General features: G+C 40.2%; 1 long non-coding RNA gene across 1 annotated transcript; it reads right to left on the bottom strand.

The window, feature by feature from the left end:
• Positions 1-4,697: 4,697 nt before the first annotated feature.
• LOC119886939 lies at positions 4,698-18,742 on the bottom strand. Its single transcript, XR_005441572.1, has 3 exons — positions 18,699-18,742; positions 18,601-18,607; positions 4,698-4,839 (listed from the first exon to the last, which is right to left on the bottom strand). It is a non-coding gene; the product is annotated as an uncharacterized LOC119886939 (long non-coding RNA).
• Positions 18,743-19,172: the final 430 nt, after the last annotated feature.

Here is a 19,172-nt window from a genome sequence, read left to right as displayed (position 1 = left end):
TCTCTGTCATCCTCTCTGCAGTCAGATAAGTAGAGGTGGAAGACATCTGAATTTTGCATTGACTCCTCCTCACAGGGAGGAACTGGATTTGACTTGGATCTCAGTTACTGTTTGATGAAACTGGAGAATCAGTGTTTACTGTACATGAGTGATTCCTCCAAGAGTTTCATGTTTCACTATAATAATAGGTGTACAAACATTCAATAAGTTAGTTGCTTTTTTATTAAGTCTGTATGGCAACAGTTTTTTCACTCAAATACATTTTAAAAGAAAAACAGCAAATATCACTAAAATGTTGTTCATCATGTTATACTGTTAATTTTCTCACAAAGTGTTCATAAGTCAAACCTTTTTCATGACATTAGGGAAAAGAAAACCCCTACAACCCTATACAAATTAAGAAAACTGTTAAATATTAATTGTAACTCCTGAGTACATGGATAATATGATTACCCAGGCAATACAAAGAAATTATCCAGTTGGACATGTAACCTGAGTTAGCCTGTGGTAGCCGCCCCCGTCATCTCCCGAGCAGCCGGGAAGGGGTGGCTGGGTGACTGTCCGAAGAATGAATAGTCGTAAGCATTCAAAGCCCACGGGTCACCACCAACCTGTTCCCGTTTCTAACAGATTTTCCCCACTCAGCAACACACCCGCTGAGAAACCAACTCTGATCATTGGCAGCTCCATTTTGAGAAACGTGAAGTTAGTGACGCCAGCAGCCATAGTTAAGTGCATCCCTGGGACCAGAGCGGGCGACATGAGTCTTATTTGAAACTGCTGGCTAAGGATAAACGTAAATACAGAAAGATTGTTATTCATGTTGGCGGTAATGACTCACGGTTACGCTAATCAGGGGTCACTAAGATTAATGTTGACAAGTGCAAAAGAATCGGAGAATTAAATGTGGACTCTTAAACATCAGATCTCTCTCTTCTAAATCAGAATCAGAATCCGCTTTATCGACAGGTATGTGTACACATATAAGGAATTCGACTCAGGATTGTACATTGCTCACGATGTGCTTACTCGTACAGAAATACCATAACACAATAATAAAATTATAATAAAATAAAATCAGACACAAACTACAGTATAGACAACACTAATGCTAGTAAATGAATTAATATCAGATTATGATATTGATTTATATTGTCTTACTGAAACCTGGCTGGGTGATGGAGAATATGTTAGCCTAAATGAATCCACCCCTCCCAGTCATATTAATCCTCACATTCCTCGAGGCACAGGCCGAGGAGGTGGAGTTGCAGCTATCTTCGACTCTAACCTACTAATCAGCTCTATACCTAAACTAAATTATAACTCATTTGAAAGCCTTGGCAGAACAAAGGTAAATCCAACAAAGAGTAAATCCAAGGAATTCAGGGTAATCCAAAAACTGGGAACAAAGCAAGCAGAACACTCAACATCCAACGACAAGGACGCCACATAGACAAAACTGAACTGAGGGTTCACCGCCAGGGTTCATTGTATACCTATAACACCATAGCGGGTAAAATCTACCCGCTATAAAAATGCAGTGATTTTGTGATTATTTCTGCTACATGTTGCTCCAACACACTTTGGGAAAGATTTAGCACATTGGCTGTGCATTTCCTATAAACACCATCCCCATATTTCAGGAATTGACAAAAAGTTTATTCCATTCTATTCATTGTCTTCACCGTGCAGGTTGATCGCTTGCGCTGCGCATCTGTGAAGGGCACGTTCACAGCTCTTTTGATGTCATAGATGTTATAACCTAGTTATATTCTAAACACAGCTTGAATTTAAATGCAGCATACAATTTACAAAAAAAGACTGACTGTTGTAGTGTTTTATAGGCAGCTATAATAATAGCCTCAATGTCAATGTGTGTGTTAATTTTTTTTTTAAATATAATAAAAATTTAAATAAATAAATAAAACAGTAAGCGTGTGTGTGTTTGTGTTAAAAACATAAAAATATTCAAAATTACAATTAAATAAAGCAAGTGTAATGCCTGTAGTGGGAAAGGGGTTGCCAATAGCAACATAGAATGTTTATCTAAATCTACGACATGAACAGCATGAAAATTACTGTATTTTATCAATTTTACCTGCTGGCGCTTAAAGGTATAAATGCCCATTTTTAAAATCTGGCTTTATCTTGACATTTTTTAACAACAGGGGGTGCTACATAACACACAGGAAAAGCCAGAGACTGGGGGACTTGAATATTATATCGAAACAAAGATACATACAATCAAAAAACAGCTGCGGGTAAATTTGACCCGTTGGCGGTTCTAGTGTTAAATGCACAGGCAAAAGATCAGGGAGGGAGTGCACAGGTGAGACTCATGAGGAACTAATTAGGCACGCAGACAGACAGAGTGAACAGGGCAGATTGAAAAAGGAAGGCGTAGAAACCAGACAGACCATGAAACCAAAACAGAGTCAACCAGAATACAGAATAAACCAAAAACACAAGCAAACAGATCCATAAGAAAAAGTACAAAAAACAGGTAGGTTATAAACTGAATATAGAATGAACAAGACTAAAATAAACTAACAGAACAAGAACAAAGCTAGACGAGAAACACTGATGATAACAAAATAAAACAGGAAGCAAAGCATGCGACAATACTCAAGGATGGACAAGACATCAATAACTAAGGACAAGGAACACAAGAAACAGAGGCAAATAGAAAGACACATGAAACAATGGCAAAATCAGAAACACAGGGAAAAATACAACTCAAACATAACCCACAACAACTCTTATAACAGTACCCACCTCTTAAAGGGATACTATGCAATTCTGCCAAGACTTTATGGCTGCAGCCTGGAGCCTCTCGTCTCATGCCCTCCCGCCTGGTGCCTTCCACTAGTTTCTATGATGCAAAATAAAAACACACGTCTGGTTCGTTCTGTCTTCCTCGTACTTGGTGGTGTTTTTTAACTGAATAGTTACTGTTTTCCACCAGGGCAGTAAAATGTGAAGTTAAGCTGCTGATGTGAGCTTCCCTGCTGTTACCGTTTTATACAACAACAATATTCATCAGCTGTTTGACGAAGGTAAGGGCACATTTCTGTCCATGTAACAAAGCCATAACAGAGGCTGGAGAAGAACTACATGAAATTACAATCCAACTACATATTTTTTCTACCAGAGCAGTAAAAGTTTAGCTGTCTGATCTGAGCTTCCATGCTGGAAGCTGCTGTTTTATTGCCAATTAGTGATCAGCTGATTGTCTCACCAACTAACAAAACCAAAACAGAGCGTTGGAGAGAGAGTAACTACATGAAACTAATCCAACAAAATATTTTTTTTCCAGCAGGGCAGTAAAGGTTTAGATGTCTGATCTGAGCTTCCAGCTGGAAGCTGCCGTTTTATTGCCAATTAGTGATCAGCCGATTGTCTCACCAACTTAAGGGACAGCCAAAACAAAGCACTGGAGAGAGAGTAACTACATGAAATTATTCACACTACATATTTTACACCACAATCCAAAGCACAGCGCTGGAGAATAAACCAATCCAACTAACCTTACATGATTTTTCAACCAGGGCAGTAAAAGTTTAGCTGGCTGATGCTTTCATGCTTTAAGCTAACGTTACGTTTTATTTACTGATTGTCTGGTAACCAGCAAAGCCAACCCACAGGCTGGAGAATAAGAGGGTGACATGAAATTAATACAACTACATATTTCACACCACTGACGGGGGAAACACGTGACAGCTCTCTGTGATTACGGCCAGTTTCAAGCTATAGTTATCAAACAACAGCTTTCATTTGTATCTAAAGTTTGACAAACCTAAGTTAATTACCTGTCCACAACAGACAGCTTCAGCACTGCTTTGAAAACATCTGTTCCACATTATAGCCTTCTATCTGGGAAAATCCACAACATCGGTGATTTCTGCTGTTAGCTGATTGTATCTGTTCGGACTCCATCTGGCTTCATGGTATAAAGATCCACAGGCTGTCGGCTCTCGTGCTAAATAACACGTGTGTGCTCGTTCATTTGTCCAAATGTCACTTCAGTTCTTGCTTCTCATAAACTAGAAGACTACTCAGAGACTGCTGATTGTTGTTAATATTATTATTCCCTCTTCTTCTACAGATGCATTTAATGTAGTGATGGGCGTCTACACTGCACTGAATAATACAAGCAGAAGAAGAACGCCGTGATGACGAAACGCGCTCTGTAGAGCTGTCCGTTGTCGGCTATGGTAGAAACATATATAACATATAACAGATATAAATGGCTCATTCTAAGGTAATAAAAACATAATGGCTCATTATGGAAGGTCTTTATACACCACTGAAAACATAGTTATGGATATTATATTGTATTTCTGTCAATAGATCCTCAGAAATATTACACACTGAACCTTTAAGTGTCTTGCTCAGGGACACATTGGTGTCTCACAGTGGATTTGAATCCGGGTCTCTCACACCAAATGCATGTGACTTATCCACTACGCCATCACCACCCCCCATCAACAAGTGTTCAGGCACTGAGGGGTTTTGTTCAGGTCTCCTGATGGTTTGTGTCATTGTGGCTCTCTGGCACAGTAATACACAGCAGTGTCTTCAGGCTGCACATTCTGTCCGTTTAGAGTCACTCTGTTGCTGGAAAAGTCTAAGGAGATACTGAACTTGTTCTTTAGGGAATCTATGTAGCTTGAAGAGTATCCAACACGTGAGCTTCCAATCCACTCCAGTCGTTTCCCTGCAGGCTGTCTGATCCAAGCTGTGTGATGGTTGCTAAGAGAATAAGAGACCTGACAGGTGATGGTCAGACGTTGACCTGGCTGCACAGTCACAGAAGCTGGCTGTGTCAACTGTTCACACCTTTTAAAAAAGAAAGTAAATATGTTTTTTAACTGTAACCGAGGCAAATAGTGAGGGGTTCAAATCCCCAAATATTTAATTACCAGTTGCCATGGGTTTCCCCACAATTAATAAAATTCAGAGACATGGGTTTCGACTGGAAGGAAGATTTATTTAAACAATTAAAAAAAATGAGGCTTTGGGCAATTTTATTTGCTGCACAAGCGCAAACAATAAAAACAGATAAGATGTAGATGCCAATACTGCCAGAAATGCTAAGGAATAAAAGCACACGGTTAAAAACACCTCAGCATCTACAGGAGCCAGACCTGCAGGGGGGTTACCTGTGGGCCACCCAGGTGCCTTGACACCACCACTCACACTGGTGCGCAGCCACCTAAACACAGCAAGATACACACAAATGCCACACAATAAAACTAAGTTAAGCATGCGCACACAGCTGTCATACACACCACCACATGCAGTGAAGGGGAAAGGGGTTCCCACAATCCACCACCCTGTCCGTCTGGCAGAACACTAAAAAGGGGAAGAAATGGCTAACAAGCTGAGGGAAATCACACAGCCAAAAAAAGGGAAGACAGCCACACCCTTAGCAGACCTTAGCAGTTGGCAAACACATTCACAGGGGCCCATCCACCTGTAACAAATAAAATAAGAATCGACATAAAAATTCAAGCACGAATAGCATCAGTGGCTATACCACCCTAAAATTACAAAAACATACCTGCTAAATACCTGACAGATGATCTTTACCTCAAACAATGCAGTAAATAGTCAACCCAGCTCTGACTCCACCTCGTTTATGGATCAGACGTTTAGGCCCACTGCAAAGTAAATCATGTTATCAAAAGGCACACAAACTAGTAAACTTGCATAGCTCTACTAGACAATATCTTTTTACCTCAGGGTTATCAACAACCACCACTGCCTTCTCTGTGGTGAACTTTAGCACAACAGGCTATTCAGCTGACGAGGTCTGGACGACAGGTGGCTTAAAATACCTGTGATTAAAACAAATTAAAACATGTTCACAAAAGTTAAAAACATTGTCAGCCTTGACTCATAACTTCTGCAAGACATACCTGCTCTCTAGCCACACTGGAACACAATGCCTACAGAGAGATCCTGAGTGTTCTGTATCAGAGATGCTCACAAGTCTTTGAGCTCGAGTCCAAGTCAAGTCTCAAGTCTCTCGTGGTTATTACGAATGCTGTATCACCTGCTGCGTTCAATCCAGGTTGCTAATAAAACTGCATGGCTATATGGAATTCTGTAACTGTAACCTGTAACCATTTACAGAACACAACCATGTAATGTGCAATGCAATTATTGACAGCTTCTTAAATACTGTAAGTCAACACACTCCCTAGACTCTTAAACCCAGTGTAACGTTGACTAAATAAAACTGTGACGTTGCATAAACAATAAACCGGTAACCTGTTTTTTAACTTTACAGAGCACAACTATGTAGCCTAATGTACAATGTGTCAACAATTAATGACTTATTATAAGCTTATAAACTACTGTAAGTCAACAAACCCTGTTGACTCTCAAACCCAGTGTAAGTTATAACTAAATAAAACTGGGAATAACGAAGAGCTCATCAGACGTTTCCTAAAAATAAACATTGTTCACGAGTCCCAACCCTGGAGTCCGAGTCGAGTCTGAAGTCTTTTGAGGACGAGTCTCAAGTCGAGTCTGAAGTCACTGTGTGTGCGACTTAAGTCGCCATCTCTGTTCTCTAAATCTAAATCCACTCTTAAAGAGGCTGAGGTGTGTGCCTGCTTCTACAGAGACAAGGGGGTGGAGCTTCACTGAGAAGCTGCAACCGACCGTGGCCTTATTAGACCAAAAGCCTGCCTATCACATAACAAATGATCAAGTTATACTGCAAAAGAAGAACTGCTGACTTTGACAAATCCAGAGAGACTCACATCCAGCTGCCAACAGCAGCAGCAGAGCTACAGAAAACATGGTTTATGTTGAAAGAGACGTGCTGTGAACTCCACTGACAGCCTGATGGGAAGTTTTTATAGCTGAGTAACAAGGAAGGTCACTGAGTTTGCATAGAATCAAACACATGAAGCATCAATGTTGGTCTAACTGGAGCCAATAGAAGAGTCTGTTGACTGTTATTATATCTGCAGAGTGAAAACATACCTGGAAATCACCTCTGCTTTACATATGATGTTTTAATTTCATTGTACATTATTTCATTATAACTATTCTTAATGGAAATATTAACATGAATCATGGATAATGGAAAACATATTCATTAAAATAATATTGTTGCAAATACAAATACAGTGACAGCAGCCGGGATCATGTAGATGGTATAAAAACTTAAGTCTGATGCTGCTGGTTTGAAGGTTTGCATAAAAGACGAAGATGAATAATTTCAGCGTTTGCAGATGTCAAAGACATCGTTTCAGGAGGAAAACAGCTGCTCAGGAACTGAAACCTGTGTGACTAAATGCAAAAAACATTTTTTTATATTAGAAAAACCTAAAGTAGTTCACGCATTTATATGTTACTTTCTGTGATTATAACTACATTTTACATTTATCTGTGTCTTAATCAGATATCATGCTAGGTGGTTAATTGTTGTCGGGATGTTGTTTGTTGTATAAATTTTTTTTTTATACAACAATAAATATGCTGCCATACTTTTCAGTTCAAAATGCGCTGAATCAAGTTAACACATGACTTTTGTTTAGGGTAGAAAAGTATCAACTATCACAGTATCCAGTGTACATGTTAAGCTTTAGTTCAGTCCAGAGTTCAAGTGTCAGTTAAGATCAATGAGAACAGCAGATCTGAGTGTCTCCTTTTAGAAACTTGACACTGACTGCCCTCTAGTGATTTTGTGAAAGAATCTGCAACATTGTTTGTCACTCTCATATTATGACTCACTATTCCACATAATTTACAAACATTAATGTATCTACAAAGTGATGCAGACGCATCATTATTTACTAACCACTATCCATGAGAAAAATTTATTAATGAACATCAGATTTAAGTGGAATATAATGAAAAACTATAGGCTTTGCTTTAAGAGACACACAATGAAGTTTGTCAAAAATTTTATTACAAACTGGATAAAACCATCAAGTTTATTAAAATAACTTCAGCACAGAGAAAGCAACACAAAAATAAAATCACGACAGTTTGGAAGGTTATTAAAACATTTATCAATACACCTGTTTAGCATAAACATGTAGAGCCCGATATTTTAATCTGCTCAGTTTCTCATCCACCACAGCTGTGTTGTAGTTTTACACAAGCACAGCGCTGATTCGGCTAATAGCTAATTGTTACAAACAAGCTGAAGTTAAGGATTTCTGTCTTTAGTAACTTTAGCTTAGTTTAGCTTAGTTTACCCCGTACATTAAAATATTGCACATATAAACTCAGCTGCTGGCTGAACCAGCTCCTGTCTACCAGCAGCAGCAGCAGGAGAAGGAGAGACTGATAGAGACTGACTTTATCATTCTTTCCAAACTTCACTCATGTTGATGTCAGGAATATGATTTATTTATCTGAAATTTTAGATTTGTTTCCAGTGAGTGTTTGAGAGTGTTTTTAACTTCATTTCATAGGTAAGGTAGGATGAGTGGGGAATTGTTTTCTCTCTTGCAACGACTGTATGTGAGACACCTGTGAGACAAATAAAGGCTGATCTTATGTAGAGTTTCCACTCAGAAACTGATGAGGTTCAAAATGCACATTAGTAACATTCTGTGCTGCATTTTCAGAAAAGATGGCCAGCTCCTTTCCAGTAACATCAGGTAACTTAAAGTGCACATATTTAGAGCTATGTAATTAGGTTGATTTTATTGTTAATTGTTATACTTTTCATAATGTGTTTTTGCTAGCTGTCGCCAGAGAGATGCCAGGAGAATTGGACTGGTGCCCAGAAGATCTCTTCTCCACTGTAAAAGCATTCTCAGGTAAATTTTATGTCCTGAGCAGATCCTGAGGATCAGTACTGGGGCACATTCGAGCAGATTTGAATCAGAATAGACAGAAATAACCCAAAAAATCTGACCTTTTCTTACTGTACTCATGTTAGTTTTTATCCACCTCAGCCTGCTAGCGTTACAGTGCTACTCCACTTTATAACAGCCTACAGTGCAACAATTTTGCTTGTAAATGCGAGTGAAAATTAAGATTGTGTGAATGTGAAGAATTATTTCAACACACTGGTGCAAGTGACCGACACCTGGTGTTGACAAAACATGGATAGTAACTAACTGTCAACAGACCTGTTGTCTCCCTGTTCTTTTCTTCCTCTTTTTTTTCTAGCAAAGAGCAGGATACCGAACACTCAACTAGTAGCTTCAGCAGATTGATATTTCTTGATTTCAAAGTCAAGAGTCACATTTTTTCATGATAAATATTCATTCATATCTTAAATTACTGAACGGATTTTCAGTTTTGGGATGTATAGATGCTTGTGTAAAATAAGGTCTGTTGAATGTATTAGGTTAAAGCTGCATTATAACAGTGTGCCAGGTATATATTATTTAAAATTTGAATAAAAAAGTATTGGATTGGACTTGCATTTGCAAAGAACTCTTGCTCGGACAAAAGTATACAGTATATTTGGGACATCCCTATAATATAGAGAAAACAATGAGCACAGTCTGCAGCAAAGTGTAAATATATATTGTTGGTATTTTAGCCTTTTTTCTTATGTTTCACTAAAGCAAACGCAAGACATCAATGTGGAGCAGACTGTATGTCTCAGATGTCTACCAGCGCTGCTGCAAGGAGACGACACAGAGCAGTTCTACACCTGCAAGATGGGCTGATGTACACTTAACATGGTCAAGCAATAGTAGGTTAAGCATTTAATGAAATATTTATCAAAACCAACATTTCAACGCTGCCTGCTTTGGTTGTTTGATAAACTGATCAAGAACAATATTTTGATTAGTGGTTCGCTGTGCATGCAGAGCCTGCTTGTCAATCTCTAACAACACACTCTGTGTCTAAGAACCAAATCAGAGTAAACAATGTTACATCAGACTGACTTCTCATGTAGATTAGTCATGGAATTCACTCATGATTGAGTGATACTGTAGTGTCATCTAAATTGGATTGTGATGGTCCTGGTCAACTACCTCTGGTCTTCTATGAGGAGTTTGCAGATGTTCTTCCCATCTTCATGTTTGTTTCCTCGGGGTGCTCTAATTGGCTCCCACCTAACTTAAAAACATGTATGCTGAAATGGCTCTAATGTTTAGTTATTTACACTTTTTGGTTACGCTAAATAATATAGCCATTTCTGGTACTGAGGTGTGTGTGTGTGTGTGTGTGTGTGTGTGAGTGATTTAATCAAAGTTGTATTTGTACATTTTGGGGCATATTTACCAGGAGGGTGCAGACCAAGGTCCTACCACAGCGCAAGTCACTGCTGACGGTAAAGATGGTGCCATTCCATCTCTGTGAAATCAAGGTATTCCTCCAGGATCAGCTTGTCTTTCACTAGACTGATTGTTAGCCTGATGTAGTACTGCATTTGTATGGCTGTATGTCCTCCAGCCTGAGTACTCAAAAGGTTTGATTTATAATTTTGAGTTCATCCAGAAAATCCTGCTAAATGTGGATAGAGAAAAACTGAAACTACTGTTGTCCTTAAAACATAAAACCAAAATTGTAAACTACAAAAGTAGTGTAAGAAAAGTAATTGCAGAAATGTTGAAATTATGCTGTTTTGTGGAGAAGATGTTAACTTCTTATAGTCCTGATTGTGGCACTTGCAATGCACTTGGTCAATGCAGTATCATTTTGGATTCTACAGTTTGCTAAATAAAAAAGATACACTTTAGACCATATTGTCTAGATGTTTTCTTACATAACCATGGATTTTGGATTAGCAGTGAGAAAGTAGAGACATCATGGGTGTTTGTATTAACAATTGTTACGGCTGCCACCGCCCCACCTGTATTTGCCTGTGCTTTTAAGTAGGCTATCTCTTATGCTGAGCAGGCTGTGCAAGCCCACGCGGAGGATTGGCTGCACAAGGAGAGAAGGTCCCGCCTACTTCCTGGGTTTCCAGTTACCATGCCCTCGATTGGTGCGGCATGCTCTACGGGCCAATCAGATGGAGACCGTGACGACCACCACCTGCTTAAAAGCCTGCCGGGTCTGCCATTCGGGGCAGCAATTTGACCTGAGTTGCTTGCCTTGGGAATGCCTGTTGTAGAGCTTATAGTAGTGTTTTGTAACCTGTGCTAGACTTTGTGTCTTGACTTTGTGTGATTCACTGGGTGAAGGTAAGAGAGTGGGCCAGGGCTAAGCTTAGCTATCACTGACACCTTTCTTGCACACACCATAGTTGTTTTATGTTAGTTTTCATCAGGCTCAGGGGTGCTGTGCGTTTTGTGTTGTGTTTTTCAAATGCCGTAGGTTAGTGAACTTTTGGTTTATTCTTGTTTTGTTAGTATCTCTGTAAGCAGTAATCCTCCTTTTGAGGATCTCCTTTTGTTATAATTGTTTGTTGATTTCCACAGCACCCATTGGCCCATCCTCTGTTTGTGCTCCACTTGCATTATTTCAAATAAATACCCTTTCAAACCAACAACATCTGGTTTATGTCCCTATATCCCTAGACACCTCGGGACGTAACATAAGTGGGGGCTCATCCGGGATCTTCAAATAATTGATTCCGGGGGAAAGGATATTTATTGGAATAGGGTAAGGGAGCACACTTAATTGATAAGCTGGTACAGCTGATTGTGTAGATGCAATGGCTTCTGAGCGTTTTGATGTGGAGTCATTTTTGGTAAATCTGACTCATGACAAAGTTCACGCCTGTAGGAAGGATGACCTGGTTAAAGTAGCAAGTCACCTCCAGATTCCGGTAAGTAAAACAATGTTAAAAAGGGATCTGAAACCATTAGTTGTGGCTACATTGTTGGAGAGAGGGCTGCTTGAATTACCTGTGGCAGTAGAGTTAGAAACGCTTCCGGTGGCTGGCTCCACGGAGACCGAGAGGGTGCAGACCCTTAAGCCACAACCAGTCTCTAGATGGGACGACGAGGTCGGTGGAGGGTTAAAGACACCAGTCACGCTGCCACGTTATGACCCTTCCCCTGAGAGCAGTGCTCGTTCCAGAGATGGGGCCCGTATAAAGGTTCGCCTGGCCCGTCTCCAGCTTGAGGCCCAAGAAAGGGAACGTCAGCAGCACATGCAACTTCAGCTTGAAATCAGAAAGCTGGAAGTAGAGGCTGATAAGGCTGTAAGGCTACGGAAGCCCGAGCTTGAAAGCTCCCAGGCGGGGCAAAGACCGCCTGCTGCTGCACCAGGTATATCATCCGCCTCCTCCACCCTAAATTCTGCTAGTCCAATTTCTCTGGCCTTTGATGTTAGCAAGCATATTGCTCTAGTGCCATTGTTCCGGGAATCTGAGGTTGACTCTTACTTTAGTGTATTTGAGCGCATTGCAGTTGCCTTACAGTGGCCAACAGAGGTGTGGCCACTACTGCTCCAGTGTAAGCTCCATGGCAAGGCCCAGGAAGCCATTGCAGCGCTCTCTTTGGAAGAGAGCTTAGACTATGAGTCGGTTAAGCCTGCCATTCTTCGTATTTACGAACGAGTTCCTAAGGCCTACCGGCAGAAATTTAGGATTTATAAGAAGTCACAGAACCAGACTTACACTGAGTTTGCGAGAGAGAAGGGTGTGTTATTTGATAAATGGACTTCAGCCTGTTCTGCTGATAACTACAGTGCTCTGAGAGAGTTGTTACTGGTGGAGGATTTTAAAAAGAGCCTGCCAGAACGTATTGTTGTGTACCTAAATGAGCAGAAGGTAACAACTCTAGCTGCTGCCGCAACAACGGCCGATGAATATGTACTAATACACAAAACTGTGTACGCTCACTCCCCTGACAGACCACGTAGAGCACCAGTTTCACCTCCCTCTGTCCACAAAACACAGGGTGGGGAGAAGGAGGAAAGGAAATGTTATTACTGTCATCTGGCCGGTCATGTTATTGCTACCTGCCCAGCCTTGAAACGCAAAGAACAGTCTTCACGCCCTTCCCAGCCTAAAGGCGTCGGTCTAATTAAAACTCAGCGTAGTACAAGAATTGAGGGTAACAGATGCGATGAGTTGGATGCCTGCTTTAAGCCGTTTGTTTTTGATGCACGCATTTCACTCACTGGCCTGCCTGTGGACCAGCACTCTGTCCGGGTACTGAGGGATACTGCGTGTTCCCAGTCAGTAATTTTGACATCGGCATTGCCCTTTTCGGAACGTTCAGCTTGTGGGTTCGGTTCAGTGCTCCGCGGCATTGAGATGGGTTATGTTCCACGTCCGGTGCACCGTATCCACATTCAATCTGACTTAGTTACAGGGTTCTTTCCTGTTGCTGTTTGTGACGCTCTACCCATTCAGAGTATTGTACTTCTACTGGGGAATGATATTGCGGGAGGGAAGGTGACGCCCACGTTGGAGGTGCTGGATTCTCCTCTGTGCGGCAAGTTCCCCACAGACAATATGTCTTCTTCAGTGTTTCCTGCTTGTGTGCTCACTCGTGCACGCACACGGTTGCTCCAGGATGAGTGCGACAGTTCAGATGTTTCCCTAAACGACAGTGTACTCATGCCAATGTTTTCAGGTGAAACTGAGGTGGTGGGAACCAAGGAGCAGGCTGACGTGCAACCCCCGCCTGAGGCGGTTGAATCACAGGACCCTCCCGTCTCACATTCACTTCCAGCTACACGAGGGCGCCTGGCGAACGCCCAGAGAGGAGATCAACACTGCAGCGTTGTTTCAGAAGTGTGGTAAGTGTCAACGATAACGCAAGTGTGGAAAAAGTGGCTTTCCTGCTAGACCAGGACGTCTTAGTTCGCAGATGGTCCCCTCTCCCAGAGACTGATGCTGATTGGAATGTTGTTTACCAGATAGTCGTGCCTTCTCTGTATAGACAGCATGTGTTATCAGTTGCGCACGAAAGCAAATGGTCAGGACACTTGGGGGTAACGAAAACTTATCAGCTCATTCTTAAGCACTTCTTTTGGCCAGGGTTAAAGTCAGATGTAGCAAAGTTCTGCCGTAGTTGCCATGTGTGCCAGATAGCAGGAAAGCCAAACCAAACAGTCCCTCCTGCCCCGTTACATCCTATTCCTGTAATGGAAGAGCCATTCGACCGAGTGATAATAGACTGTGTGGGTCCGTTACCCCGCACCAAGAGCGGAAACCAATATATACTCACCATTATGTGCGCGGCAACTCGTTTTCCCGAAGCAATTCCCCTTCGTAATATTACAGCCAAAGCTGTAGTTAAGTCCCTCACCAAGTTCTTCTCTACCTTCCACTGTTTGTGCTCCACTTGCATTATTTCAAATAAATACCCTTTCAAACCAACAACATCTGGTTTATGTTTATGTCCCTATATCCCTAGACACCTCGGGACGTAACACAATAGAGAGATGTGTTCATGATACCTAACATTTTAATGTTTGATATGTTTATTTTTATTGAGTGCAAGGTGTGTGCAAAGTGGAAGACATCTGAGTTTTGCACTGACTCCTCCTCACAGGGAGGAACTGGATTTGACTTGGATCTCAGTTACTATTTGGTGAAATTGCAGAATCAATGTTTACTGTATGACTGGTTCCTACAAGAGTTTCATGTTTCAGTATTTATTTGTACAATACACTGATAAACACATTTTTAAGTTGTTTATTATGCACAGTCAACAACATGTGAAGAATGTGAAGACTTTCTCACGAAGTGTTCATAAGCAAAATCATTTTCAGGACATCAGTCAGAGATTTTGGAGATACAGTGTTGATACAAAAAGACTAATATCTGTTAGGAAAGGAGGAGTGCAGAGCTCTGAGGGAGACAGTGGGTTAAAAACAGACGGATACACCAACAACATAAATATATCAGTGAATACCCCAGCAAGAATAAAAATAAGAGAACTTTTCATTATATTACAAGACATTTCCCAGTCAGACACATGAACTCTGTCATATTATGTAAAACAAAAGCTTCAGTGAAAATTACAACTTTTCCATCCTCCCTGCAGTCACATTAGTGAAGGTGGAAAACAGGTTTTGCATTAACTCTAAATTTAAACCTTGCTTAATATGAATTTCCCTCAAAAGTGGAATTTTGTGTTTTCTCAAGTGATCCTCCAACAAACAACAATATTAAACATACTCACCAACTATTATGAGACAAAATCTTGACTTTGCAAAAAAATGTGACATTATGTTTTCTTTTTACCCATCTTGATCTGACTGCAGGTCCACAAAGTGATATTCATATTACAATGGAGAAAAATCTTACACAAGAAAAATTATATTGTTAATTAGTAGTAATGACAGCCAGACAGAAGATTTGTTTTGGAAAATGCCTCCACTGTATATTTAATATTATTATAATGTACACAAAACATTTTGTTCCTTTTACCTTTTCATTGCTAAATATGTCTGTTTCTCTCTGTAACAGTGAACTGGTGCTGAAGTCATTAGTGGTCTGAGGGCTCCTCCTCTGGTGGCTTCATGAACAGTCAGTGTGCTGTGATCATACTGTCAGTGTCTCTGCCTCAGTGAGACTCACAGGATCCAGCAGCAGCAGAGCTACAGAGAACATGGTTGGTATTGAAGGTGATCTGATGGGAGCTTCTCTTCTTTTGCTGCAACTGACAGCATGATATCAAGTCTTTATAGCAGACTGTGAGGAAGTTCTCTTTGTGTAGAGTAGGACACTGACAGGCTATTAGGGAAAGATGAACTGTGTGTCACAATTAGTCGATGCTTGGAATTGTGCTGAATATTTACATAAAAACAACAAACAAACAAGTAAATATTTACTAACATTGACAAGAGAAGTGTCTTCAACTAAAGACTCATGCCACTCACACCAAGTGTTTCACTGAGCTGCACGGGAGCTTATTCCTGTGTATGGTCATCAAACTGCTCAACTCATCCCCCTTTGTCACAGTATGGACAACTGTGGACTGCGAGGCTGCTGAGGTCCTTCTGGTTTTGCTAATTGGACTTTGTTATTACATTTTCCGTATCTTCTGATACAGTGCAATACATACTGGTAACATGCTGAGAGGCGGTTTCGGGGGGGGCAACAGGGTGCCAGTGCCTCTGTAACACAGACCTTGGACCCCCTATGGCCCCCCTCTGAACGAAAAGTCTACAATAATCATAGTAATATATCTTCCTTGCGATGATATGGCACTGATGTGAAAGACGGAACAAAAGTGTCTCAACTAGTGGGATCCTTAGGACGTTACACCTCCACTGTCCAGCGTCGTGTCAAGGTAGTTATCCCTGATAGAAAGTGTTCTCCTTGCCGCTGGAGCGCACGTGCATTCAAAGTTGAAGGCAGACTTTCTACTTCATGAAAGTAAATGAAAAATATAACGTGAAGTGTTTCATCCATCATTTTAGTATTGTTTTATCAACGAGGTTTTTGCAGAGCAAGCTAGCACACGGATTATAAGAACGCTTTTATAGGCTAACGTTGCGTGTTATTGAACTTCATATTATTCATTGCACTGAATTGAGAATGTCTAAACAAGCATATAGTTTCCCTGTAAATCAAACATTTACTTTGCGATAGTCTTACGATGTTATAACTGACCACGTAGTCATCCATGTTACTGTTTGGAAGCTAGATCTAGAGAGTCTGTCCCATTTTTCAAGTAAGCTACTCCTACAAATATCTACGCCATCGATACTGTAAAATCAACATCAGCGTAATCAGTTTAACACATTGCTCTCCTCAACGTTACATCTACCTGACTCAAAATGCACATTAAACTGAATGCAGCGCCCCTGAGAGTCCCCCTCCCTAAAGGGTAAATTCATAGGTGTCATTTACACTCGGGACACTGGGGACATGTCCCCACCACTTTTTTAAAGGATAATTTATTAAAAAAACGTTCTGAAATATAGCTTACAGTAAATAACAAATGAGAATGCTTTTAGAAATTTACTTGCACATTAAGAAAAAAGCAGATCTGAAAGCAACACAGAACGCCTGACAGCTGCACTGACTTAGATTCTGTTATAGTTTTATATTTTGAAATGTAACGTGCCACCTGAATTTTGTGTTTCCTTTTACACAAATAAAAAATTGGTTCATCATAAATTGGTGAAGGAACTTTCACCAGAATGCAGGAATTAAAATCTCCTGGGTTAGATCCCCCTAGACCCCCATCTTATATAGACTAACTCAGCATTGAGGATCTCTTTAACACTGTTTAAGGATCTTTTTGTCTCGTTATTGTGAACCTAGTATTGCATATCGTGATGTCTCGCGGGCTAAGTGTCTCTTTGCACCCCTAATCTGGGCCCTTATGTCCCCACCACTTTTCAACACAAAGTGACGCCTTTGGGTAAATTATTATCATAACAATTTAATAATGCATTGCATTTAAACAGCACTTTTCATACACAAAAAGCAACAACAGCAGCCTACTGGTCCTACCAGGATGGACATGCAGTCTGCCAAAATATGTATGCCTGTCCATAATGCACAGATGATGGCCTACCATCATGTATTTAATTGTGTGTGTATACTTCACATCATGACTAATAAAAGGGGTGAATATGGAGACATTTGTTGTTTCCTGGCAAAAGTTTTAGTGGGATACAAAATAGAAACTGGGATCCAGAGAAAGTCTAGTACACTAGAGCTTATCCTGTTCATTAAGCCTTACAAAGTAGAGTTGCATCAAAGAATGTACTGTAACTCCAGCTAAAGTTAACAGGAATGTTGTTGGGTTTTTTTTAATAATGTAATGTAATAAAACTATAACCAAGTTACTGAAAAGATCCTGTTACTGAAACAAATAACTGTAAGTTACTGAAACATACTAAAACATTACATTATGTACTAAACAAGACATTTTGAAAGCCTGAACATTGCCTTTGTCTCTTTTGTCCCTTATTGAATGTGTCCCTCTGACAAAACATCTGGCCCCAGCCTGGCCCCATCAATACTATTGGTGTAGAACCACCACTGTCATCAGGTATATAAGGGACCGGACAAAGAGCAATTAATTGTGGACTGGGTTTTGTGTAGGAAAATTGTTCTCATAAAAATGTTGGTGTTCAATCTGCAAATCATCTGGAAGACTTTTTTTTATTTTTACTGAAATGCACATTTTTGTATCACATGCATGATATTAATCAATGTCATTACAAAGATACCGTTTCACTACACTAATACAGCATTGCATGAAACATTGCTTTAAAGGACAAACAACAAAAATGTATTTTTGTCCTTAAAAATAAAGAATACAATTTTATTTGTTTAGGTTGGAACTTCAATATTCAATAAGTCACTACTCAGACTTTCCATCACTGACAGTAACAATCAGTATTGTGGAAAAAACAACAAATACTGAATATTGCCAGTGGTAGTGGTAAATGGAGGAAGTATTTTTTTGTATGACTCTCCTGTTATTGTCTCTCACTGTGTCTCTTCTGGCACAGTAATACACAGCAGTGTCTTCAGGCTGCACATTCTGTCCGTTTAGAGTCACTCTGTTGCTGGAAGAGTCTAAGTCGATACTGAACTTGTTCTTTAGTGAATCTTTGTAGTATGCAGTACATCCAACACATTCCATTCCAATCCACTCCAGTTCTTTCCCTGCAGGCTGTCTGATCCAAGCTGTGTAGTAGCCACTAACAGAATAAGAGACCTGACAGGTGATGGTCAGACGTTGACCTGGCTGCACAGTCACAGAGGCTGGCTGTGTCAACTGTTCACACTTCACACCTGTTAAAAAAAAGAAAATGTTTAGTAACAAATGATCAAGTTATACTGCAAAAGAAGAACTGCTGACTTTGACAAATCCAGAGAGACTCACATCCAGCTGCCAACAGCAGCAGCAGAGCTACAGAAAACATGGTTTATGTTGAAAGTGACGTGCTGTGAACTCCACTGACAGCCTGATGGGAAGTTTTTATAGCTGAGTAACAAGGAAGGTCACTGAGTTTGCATAGAATCAAACACATGAAGCATCAATGTTGGTCTAACTGGAGCCAATAGAAGAGTCTGTTGACTGTTATTATATCTGCAGAGTGAAAACATGCCTGGAAATCACCTCTGCTTTACATATGATAATTTAATTCATTCACTACACATCTTGAAAATGTTCCTGCATTAACAGAAATTAAACAACTGTTGACTTTTAATGTCTGTATTGATATCAATTTAATATTTAAAAAAAATTATGAAAATGATTGCAACAACTATTAGGATCATTATTACTATTCTTAATGTGAATATTAACAAGAGTCAAGGATTATGCAAAACTTCATTAAATCCTTTAAAATCAGCA

The sequence above is a fragment of the Micropterus salmoides genome, unplaced genomic scaffold (assembly GCF_014851395.1).
Source record: "Micropterus salmoides isolate LMB-PRFRI ecotype aquatic unplaced genomic scaffold, ASM1485139v1 Ms_hic_scaffold_10, whole genome shotgun sequence".
Lineage (NCBI taxonomy): Eukaryota > Metazoa > Chordata > Actinopteri > Centrarchiformes > Centrarchidae > Micropterus > Micropterus salmoides.
The sequence above is the reverse complement of the archived record's forward strand: the minus strand, read 5'-3'. Positions and strand labels throughout refer to the sequence as shown.